This window comes from Monodelphis domestica, chromosome 7 (genome assembly GCF_027887165.1).
Source record: "Monodelphis domestica isolate mMonDom1 chromosome 7, mMonDom1.pri, whole genome shotgun sequence".
Taxonomy (NCBI): Eukaryota; Metazoa; Chordata; class Mammalia; order Didelphimorphia; family Didelphidae; genus Monodelphis; species Monodelphis domestica.
Genome location: NC_077233.1, coordinates 242,040,829 through 242,050,955, shown reverse-complemented (window position 1 = coordinate 242,050,955; position 10,127 = coordinate 242,040,829). Strand labels below are relative to the sequence as shown.

Sequence of the window (10,127 nt, the reverse complement as noted above, 5' to 3'; positions counted from 1 at the left end):
TAGTAATAAATCCACAATAAGATTCCCTAACTCCCCTACCAAGCTTTTGTGTTTTTAAATACTCAATGATTTTCATAGTTTAATCTTCATTTTATATATTTGAATTTTTTGACATCTCCTAGTTTTTTTTCTCCACACATATAAATCTTTTCATCTTCTTTACATCTTGACATTTCAAAGGTACAGTAATTTCATGCTGTATTTCTTAATCACTTTGGGACCCTCTGATAAAATGGCTGCATCTGTCCTGCCCTGCTAAAATAAAAGAGGTTGTACAATATTGGAAAGCTCTAGAAAATTACCTTAGCAAAGAATTGGCTTGATTAAATTCTTAAATAATATGCCATATTACCTTTCTTGATTTAAAAGTCATCTTTTTTTAAAACAAAAAAGGAATAAAACCTTTTTTCCATTTCTTAAAATTTTATTCTTTTCTAATTTTTATTATATTACCACCATCATTACCAATAGACAGCATTTATTTAACTGAACAAATCTATTAAAAAATATCTGTAAAACCACAAATTCTACATTGTTTAAAATTTCTCTTAAGATATGTAAAATATGTGTTAATATAGATATCCTCCCAGTTTGAGTTCCCTTTGGATTTATTTTACTTTGATACATTTTTGTCTTGATTTTGTGGCTATTATCTTTTTAATGTAATTGCAGTATGTATTACTTTATTCTCTTTTCTTTTCATATCTTTGTGTATTTTGCTTATTTTCATTATTTTCCCAATATTTGTCACTTCTTACAACATATGATACATTACATTCAGATATCATAATATATTCACCTATTTGTCTCAAACATTGCATTTGTGTTATTTCTAGTTATTTTGTCATTATAATTCTTCCACAAATTTTTCACACATACACAGCTTTTTACCCTCTCAATATTGCCTTTAGGGCCAATCCTAGAAATGGGATACTTAGGTCAATGAGCATGAACAGTTTTATAGCTCTTAATGTATATTTCCATTCTTTTTTTCTAAAATAAAGGAGTTATAATTGACCAATATGCCAGCAAAGGAAAGAGATAAATGTTGGAGGGGATGTGGCAAAATTGGAACACTAATACACTACTGGTAGAGTTGTGAATTGATCCACCCATTCTGGAGGGCAATGTGGACTTATGCACAAAAGACTTTAGAAGATTGCCTGCCCTTTGATCCAGCCATACCACTGCTGGCTTTATACCCCAAAGAGATAATAAGGGAAAAGACTTGTACAAAAATATTGATAGCTGCACTCTTTGTGGTGGCAAAAAATTGGAAAATGAGGGGATGCCCTTCAATTGGGAAATGGCTGAACAAATTGTGGTATATGTTGGTGATGAAATATTATTGTGCTGAAAGGAATGATGAAATGGAGGAATTCCATTTGAATTGGAAAGAACTCCAGGAATTGATGCAGAGCTAAAGGAAAAGAACCAGAACATTATACACAGAGAGGGATACACTTTGGCACAATCAAATGAAATAGACTTCTCTACTAGCAACAATGTAATGATCCAGGAAAATCTAGAGGAACTTATGAGAAAGAATGTTATCCACATCCAGAGAAAGAATTGTGGGAGTAGAAATGCAGAAGAAAAACATATGATCGATCATGTGATTTGATGGGAATGTGATTGGAGTTTTAATGTTAAAAGTTCTCACTGAAATATGAATAATATATAAATGGGGTTTGAAAAATGATTTATGTATAATCCAGTGGAATTGCTTGTCAGCTCTGAGAGGGGGGGAGGGAGGTAGAAAAAAAATCATAAATCATGTAACCATGGGAAAATACTCTAAATAAAAATTTTTTTTAAAAAATTCACACCTGCCTCTAGCAATGTAATACTAGGTCTGAGTCTCCATGTACCTAGCAGCATTTAATTTGATCAGCTTAATTCATCTGGTTCTCAGTTATCATACATTGTCAGAACCATATTTAACAAGATAACCCTTAGGCAGAAGAGACAATCTGTTGCCAGGACCATACTATTTCCAAAACCAAGTCTTTCCAGCTTGGTCATACTCAGTGGAACTTTTGTTTCAATGCCACAATCCCTCAGGAATACAAGATTACCTCCATTGTATGATGAGTTTAAAGTAAGACTTTTGCAAAATATTTATGTTCTCTAAACCATTATTGTTCAACAAGAAAGTATGTTTGGATTATGAGTTTGCTCAGGTTTATATCTACCACTAGCCTCATGCAGGAGTGTGGAGGCTCTCCACATATCTATTGTATTTAACTTATCTAAAGTTTTATTCATTGTTTCAATTAATTTTTGGTTGATTTTCTAAGTATACCATTGTATTATTGGCAAAGAGTGAAAGTTTTATTTCCTTATTGCTTATTCTTATTACTTTCTCCTTGTCTTCTTGCTCTAGATAGCATTCAAAGTACAATATTGAATAGTAGTTTTATTCTATTATTATTTAGTATTTCATTTTGTTATTCATATATATATTTTCCAGTGTTTTCTAGGGTTTTTAAATGTTTACCTTTTTAATGCAATTCAGTGCATTCTTTCTTTATATTCTGTTTATATGTTTCTTTGACTTGCGTTACTCTCATTATTCCAACTTAGAGCAATATTTTACATGGTTGTCAGTAATTTGCAATCCATTTTGAGAACATTTCATTTCTTTCACCCATTTATCTACTATGAAATGAGCTCTGTGACCTTTTATTACCAATAGTAGTTTAGTAGTCATGTCTCCCTCTCAGTCTTACTCACCCCATCATTTTCAAAATCTTATCAGTTATACTTTTATAACCTCTCACTTATATCCCCTTCTCTTGACCAATATATCCACAGCCCTCAGTTACTGACTTGCACCTATACTATTGTAGTAATTATCTGACTGTGCTCCCTACCTCAAATTTCTTTGCACTTTGATACATCCTCCACTCATCAGCCATGTATTTCTCTAATAGTAAAGACTGTCAGAGTTGTTGTTCTGTTGGCATAGCTTTTGAGAACACAAAATAATAATTTCTATGGCATAATGAGATATCAATGCCACATCTTTTTAAAGCAACAGTACAATTCTTTGTATAATGATATACATGTACCGCACGGCCACATGGTGACATGGTACCCAGACACGTGATATCATCACATCATTGTGATCATACACATCACACAGTGATATGTCTATCCCATGATATGCCTCTGCTATACAGTGTCATGCCAATGTAATACACTGACATGCTTATGTCATCAATGACATTCCTGTTTCATGCAGTGCCATAAAATGGCAATGTAAGGTGGCACATGACAACCCTTGGTACAATGACATATCTATCATACAACACATACCTCCATCATGCAGCACCATTCTGTGGTTGCACAATGTCACATAAAATTATTATCATACAATGTCATGCCTCATCATACATCACAACTCCAACATACAGTGACCTAACTGGAGTACACAATATCATGCAATGAGGTGCCTTATCCCACAGTGACCCTTGTGCCATTCAAAGGTATGGATAAACTACACAACATTCCTCCATCATGTGATGACATATTTGAATCACATAATAGCACATGGTATGTCTATAGCATTTACCACACTTGCATTAAAAAATGCCGTGTCTCTGTTGTGTAACAACAACCTGCAACATACAATGATACTTCTGCATTACACACAGGCATGCTTACATCATACATCACTCCTTTGTCACAACTACATATGTGTGTCCTGCACTACTACATAATGGCATGATTATATCATGCAATGCTACACACTGTCATCTCCATTTGGTGTCATACAACATTCCCGCATCACACAATGACATGTCTGCACCATGCAACAACCCACTTCCATCATGCAGTAAAATGCAAGAACCCACCTGCATCACTCATTGACATGAGCACTGAGCTGAGGTGAAGGAGAGACACATATTTGTGGGGTAAGCAGATGTTTGGTTATGTCCCTGGTTTCAGCCACTCACATCCCTCAACAGATTGGGAACATTACTCTATATTTTCTGTTGCTGAATCAATTAAGATGTGAGGTTCAAACATTTCTTATCTACCTCCCCATCATTTTCCCCTCCACTGTGAAAACTTTCCCTTGAGCATCTATATGAGATAATTCCCCCTGTTCTTCCTCTTCTTCCCCCATTCTTCAAAGGATCTCTCTTTCTCACCTATTCAAATTTTTTTATCTCGTCCCAATATAATAAACTCCCTTCTATATCCTCTTTCTTTGGAATCCTTCTAGTTCTAATAAAGTTCTTAGAAAATACATGCATCATATTCCCATTTAGAAAGGTTAATAGTTTAACCTTATTGAGTTTCCCCCTCCAAAAATCATTAGATATGATTTCACTGGTATAGAGAACTCCCTATCACAAAATTGCTTCTGCCAATGCAAGTTGGGACTTGCTCTGCAAATTAGTGTGAAGGAGCTGTCCAGAAGCACTGAAAGGTTAGAGGATATGTCCAGTGTCACATATGGCTCATCCACATCAAATCAGGACTTTCACCCAGGTCTTCCTGACAGAGACAAGTTTTTTACTCACTATGCCAAGCTGCCTGTTACAGAAAAAGAATCCTGTTCTTACAGTAGGAAAAAAAGAGGATTTAAAACATTTTCTGCCAATAAAAAGCTTTGTGGCAAAAGAACTTGGTTAACATGCCAATTTAGAGCATCGCTGATCTCTGAGTGCAAGTGGGAGTTGACTGGGGGAGACTTGGAGTTGACACAAGGGCCAATACACTTATAATGTCACAGAAACAAGAGATGTCTATACTTCCTACCAGAACCACATCTAAACATAACCCATCTTTTCCTATTACTACAATCAGTCACAAACTGACGTAAGGGTTCTAAACAAAGAATATTTTTTGCAGTTTTCAGTTTCTATTTAGACCATGTTGTTTTGTAATGAGAATGAGTGCAGGGCCCTACTCAACTTGTAGAATATCTGAAAAGATCCTAGGGATGGCGGTTTAACTTAGATCTGTAAATATGAGATAGAGGAAAGACTGCAAGGCTTAGTTCAGAATCACTACACAGCCTGAAGCAATAGTTGCTAGTGTCGATGCAGAAGCATCTCAGAAAGGTTCAAAGGGAAAAAGAAAATGAGATGATTATCTGACTTCGTCAATAATAAAACCTCTGAGATTTAGACAAATTACTTAAAATGCTCAAGCAGATACCTTATTTTGGAAGAATTACTGTTTTCTGGCAAGCATGATGAAAAAAAGGTAAAAAGTACCCTCCTTAATAGACATAACTGTGTCCACAGGTTTAAACACAGTTCCTTGGAAATGATACATTCATATGACTTTATAAATCATAGGTTCATTGTGCTAGGGTCTGTATGAGTCACAAACTAGCTCATTTTCTGGGACTCAAAGAGTTGTGGTTATCAGTCCATGGAACAGCTTTCTAACTCACTCTATTCATTCAAAATCTTTTTTATTACTGTTGTCACCTTGAATTTTATCATTTTTCTTTAATATAAGGTCTCTTTAATAGATGCTAGTGTCTCTGAAGGAAATATTTTTTATCACTACTTTTATAATGAAGCTTCATTTTTTCCTCACTCCGAATCTTTTTTACTATAAACCTTGGAAGGAATTCTAGATATGATATAATATTTAAAAAAGCAAAATAAAACAAAACAAAACAAACAAAAAAAATGACCAATTCTCAAATCAGGAAACAATCCAACTATCAGACTCTTGGAAGAAATAAGGATTTCTAAAGCTTAATTTTTCTCAGAATCTACTCTTTATATTCTTTTCCCCTCCATCTTTCCATTCCCTTTCTTTTCTTTTTTTTAAACCTTACCCACTATGCTGTGTCTACTGCTTAGAAGGTATTAAATATAAGGAGGTGACAAGGGGAGGGGCAGAATTTTAGTCTCTTAATCCTAAGGGTGGCATATCTTTTTAGAAGCTACATTCAAAATAATTTTGTGTACATGTATAGGAAATGCTTTCAATGAAGACTAGGAAAAATAATGTAAAAGTTGAAAGAAAAGAAGGAAGGAGAAGGAAATGAGCACTGAGCTAATAAACTCATCTAATCCTCCCTCACCTCTGTTCCCTCATTCCCTTGTGGTCTGTGGATATTTCTCTTCCTATCCTGACTGAGCTATTGAGGCACCAATGTGGCAATAATGTTTCAAGCTGTGAAGTTTTGTCTTGTACCTGAAAATGCCAGAATTTGGATTTACAGTAATTGAACCCTTTCAGCCCTTCTATAACTCACCCCTTGGGTAGTAGGAACAGTTGCAGTAGAACCCTAAAAAAACCTTTAACAATGTGGTTCCTCTGTCTCAAAGATAAATACACCTGAAAGAATTCTTTCCTTGGTCAGGGATTGGACTCGTTCTTCCACAATGTGCTTAAAGTCTTCCTTGATAGATATAATAGTCCTGAAACACACTCAATTAATAGTTATAAATTGGTTGCTTCCCCAAACTAATAAAGAACTTCCATTTATAAACACTTTAGAGGTAGGTAAGAAGCAAGAAAAGCTACTTGAGAAATTGCAAAGAAAAATAAATTGCCCAAAACAGTTTAAAATAACTTTGACTTTTCTGGGGCAGGAAAAAAAAAAGAAAATGAAATTTTAAATTTGAAAGTCTCCCAGATCTAGTATTAAAATCCAAAAAGTAAAGAATAGAAGAAATAACACCCTTCTCCCTTCTACAAAAGGAGAAAAAATTCGCCTGAGGAAAGTATTAGGTTTTCTTAATTATGTTAATGTAAATGTTGGAAAAAAGTGTTTTTTATTTGTGTTTATTTATATATGGCTAGGTGTAGATTAGTTACAAATAATGAATTTGCCCGAAATGATCATATTATTTGAATTTGTACTACATATTTCTATTGGGCTGGAACCAATTATATTTTACATAATTATTAACTTCAATAGTGCCATTTGGAATATACATGATAACTTCAGGAGATTCATTATTCACACTAATCCAGGCCTATTTTTTAGAGACATTTTTTAAAATTGGAAATTCTTTTGACATTTTTTAGAAGTAGGAAACTTCTGATTTCCAAAATATTTAATAATTGAATGCAAATTATAAACATTTTATCTGTTCTGATCAGAATCATGAAACAGTACATAAGCATAATGTCTAGCAAATCAATATCCCTTATTTATACATTGCTTGTTTTTTATTAGTGGAAGAACCATCTCATTAAGTGTCACTCACATTGGAAAGTTGTATCTTAAAACCAAAGTCAATTTCATACAGACTACAACCAAAAAAGTGGCAAAAGTTTCAAAAATTTGGACTAAATTAGTTATCATTATGTATTCAGAGTATTTGTATGGGAACAAAGGGATCTTTCCCTCTAGAAAAATAATTATCTAATATTTACATGAGTATAATTTTGATATGTAGAGTTTATATTGTTTTGATAATTAAAAAAACTATAATGAACATCCAAGTGCAAACATCATTGAAATAGGTTCTGAACGAGGACACAAGTAATACGCAGTGAAATTGCGCTGGGGTTGTGGGAAGGGTAGGTGGTGGAAGGGAGGGAGGGAAATAATGTGATTATTGTAACCAAGGAATAATGTTCTAAATTGACTAAATAAACTAATTCAAATGGGTAAAAAAAAACACAACTATATTGGAATTAAAAAAAAAACCCCACAAGATCTGTGTAAATAGAAAATGCTAAGGAGTTTGAAAGCTCCTTATTATTAAAGCTTCTCATATCCTAGATGTCTGGATATTCACTTGTTTTTTACCTCATTTGTCTCCATATTTATTTAATAACAGCTCTTCTTGTTAAAACTTTTAAACATGTACCCCAACATGCCTATGTAATGGGTGTCTCAGGTGCCCTTTGGAGAGTGGAGTCATTGTTGTAAATGTATTACTTATAAATTATGTATGTATGTATGTATATATATATATATATATATATGGCTTTTTGACTCCCCAGAGCACGAGGCAGCCTGGCTGTGGATGGTTAGATAGCCCCTGCTGCTAGCCACCCCCCCACCCCTGCCTTCCCCGCATCCAGCATGGACCACGGTGGGGGCTGAAGCAAGAGAAGCTGGAGGCAGAAGATGGCGGAATGGCTGCCAGCCTGTGTGGTGGACTGGCACTGGGTATACAAAACTTGGCTATGCTGGAAATACAGAACCACAACTTATCATCCCTTCATGTATTGCTATCAAGGAGTCTGCAAATGTGGGAAATCAAGCACAAAGGAGGGTGATGAAAGGTGTTGATGATCTAGTCTTCTTTATTGGGGATGAAGCAATAGAAAAGCAAGCTTATGCAACAAAGTGGCCAATCCGTCATGGTATATAGTTGAAGATTGGGACATGATGGAGAGATTTATGGAACAAGTGATCTTTAAATACCTAAGAGCAGAACCTGAAGATCATTATTTTATTTTGACTGAACCTCCAATAAATATACCAGAAAACAGGGAATATACTGCTAAAATAATGTTTGAATCCTTTAATGTGCCAGGTCTATACATAGCTGTACAGGCTGTCCTTGCTTTAGCTGCGTCTTGGACATCAAGACAGGTAACAGAGAGGTCACTGACTGGTACAGTTATAGACAGTGGAGATGGTGTCACTCACGTCATTCCTGTGGCTAAAGGGTATGTGATTGGCAGCTGTATCAAGCACATTCCAATTGCTTGGAGAGACATAACATATTTTATTCAGCAGTTATTAAGAGAAAGAGAAGTAGGAATTCCTCCTGAACAATCCCTGGAAACAGCTAAGACAGTGAAGGAACATTATAGTTATGCCTGCCCAGATTTCGTCAAAGAATTTAACAAGTATGATACAGATGGATCAAAGTGGATTAAACAGTATACTGGAATCAATGCAATTTCAAGGAAAGAATTTTCCATTGATGTTGGTTACGAACAGTTCCTGGGGCCAGAAATCTTCTTTCACCCACAGTTTGCTAATCCAGACTTCACACAACCTATCTCAGAAGTAGTAGAGGAGGTAATTTGGAATTGCCCTATCCATGTCAGACAACCTCTCTACAAAAATAGTCCTCTGGGATGCTCAGGGATTTTGGACCTCAACTACAACTAGATTTGAAAAGAACTGTTGATGCAAGACTGCAGAATTAAGTGGTGGTAGACTGAAGCCAAAGCCTATTGATGTGCAAGTCATCACACACCACATGCAGCGATATGCAGTATGGTTTGGGGGAATCAATGCTGGCTTCAACTCCTGAGTTCTAACAAGTATGCCACACCAAAAAGGATTATGAAGAAATTGGACCTAGTATTTGCTGCCACAATCCAGTGTTTGGGGTCATGTCTTAAAATTGACTTCATAGTTATAACAGTTAGGGAAGTGGGGAAAAGCTCATCTTTCTGATTACTTATTTTGTCTAGATGGCCGGTATTGAGATAGCAAAATGACTTGACAAGAAAAATTCAACAGGGATATGTTAATAAATATATCAACATATGAATGTAGAAGAAAGCCAAAATAATTAAAAGTGTTTTTCTTTAGGCAATATTTGCATCTGTGTGTAACAAAAAGAAGTGGGTTTTAGTTCTCTGTGACCGGATATTTTGTATATTAATGGATTATCCAAGATTTGATGGAATTTAAAGGTATGTAGATAACTCTATTAATGTTTGAATTGTACACTTCCAAGTGTACAGTGCAAAAGCTTGTTTATATTTCATACATTTTTATACTTTGAGGAAAAAATGTCAAAGAAAAATTGTCGTATTTGAGGAAAAAAGAGACCAACTATAAGGTAATTTAAAAAATAATCCTCATGACACTGGTTTACACACTCATGTTACTCTAGCTATTAAAATTTTCAACCATCTTAAAAAATCTGGTTTTCTTTGCAAGTGCTTTTTGGAACTAAATCTAATATCTTGGAGTAACTGATGCCTGCTAGTGCTTTCTGAATACTCTCATTCTGTTTCTTGCTTTAAAAGAAAAGTAAATTGTTGGACCAGTATTGCAGTTATGTAGTGTCTTTTCTGATAACAAAACAAAACATCCTGATTATCAAAATTGGTGTATTTAAAGCCCTAACACCATTCCAATAAAGACACAAAATTTCTTTTCATGTTAGTTTGAAGCGCTTCAATCTCCTTACAAACTAAATGATAAATCTTTTCTG

At 34.7% G+C, this 10,127-nt stretch overlaps 1 pseudogene; it reads left to right on the top strand.

The window, feature by feature from the left end:
• The first annotated feature begins 8,068 nt into the window (after positions 1–8,068).
• On the top strand, positions 8,069–9,812 carry LOC100024052 (actin-related protein 3-like; annotated as a pseudogene).
• The last annotated feature ends 315 nt before the right edge of the window (positions 9,813–10,127 follow it).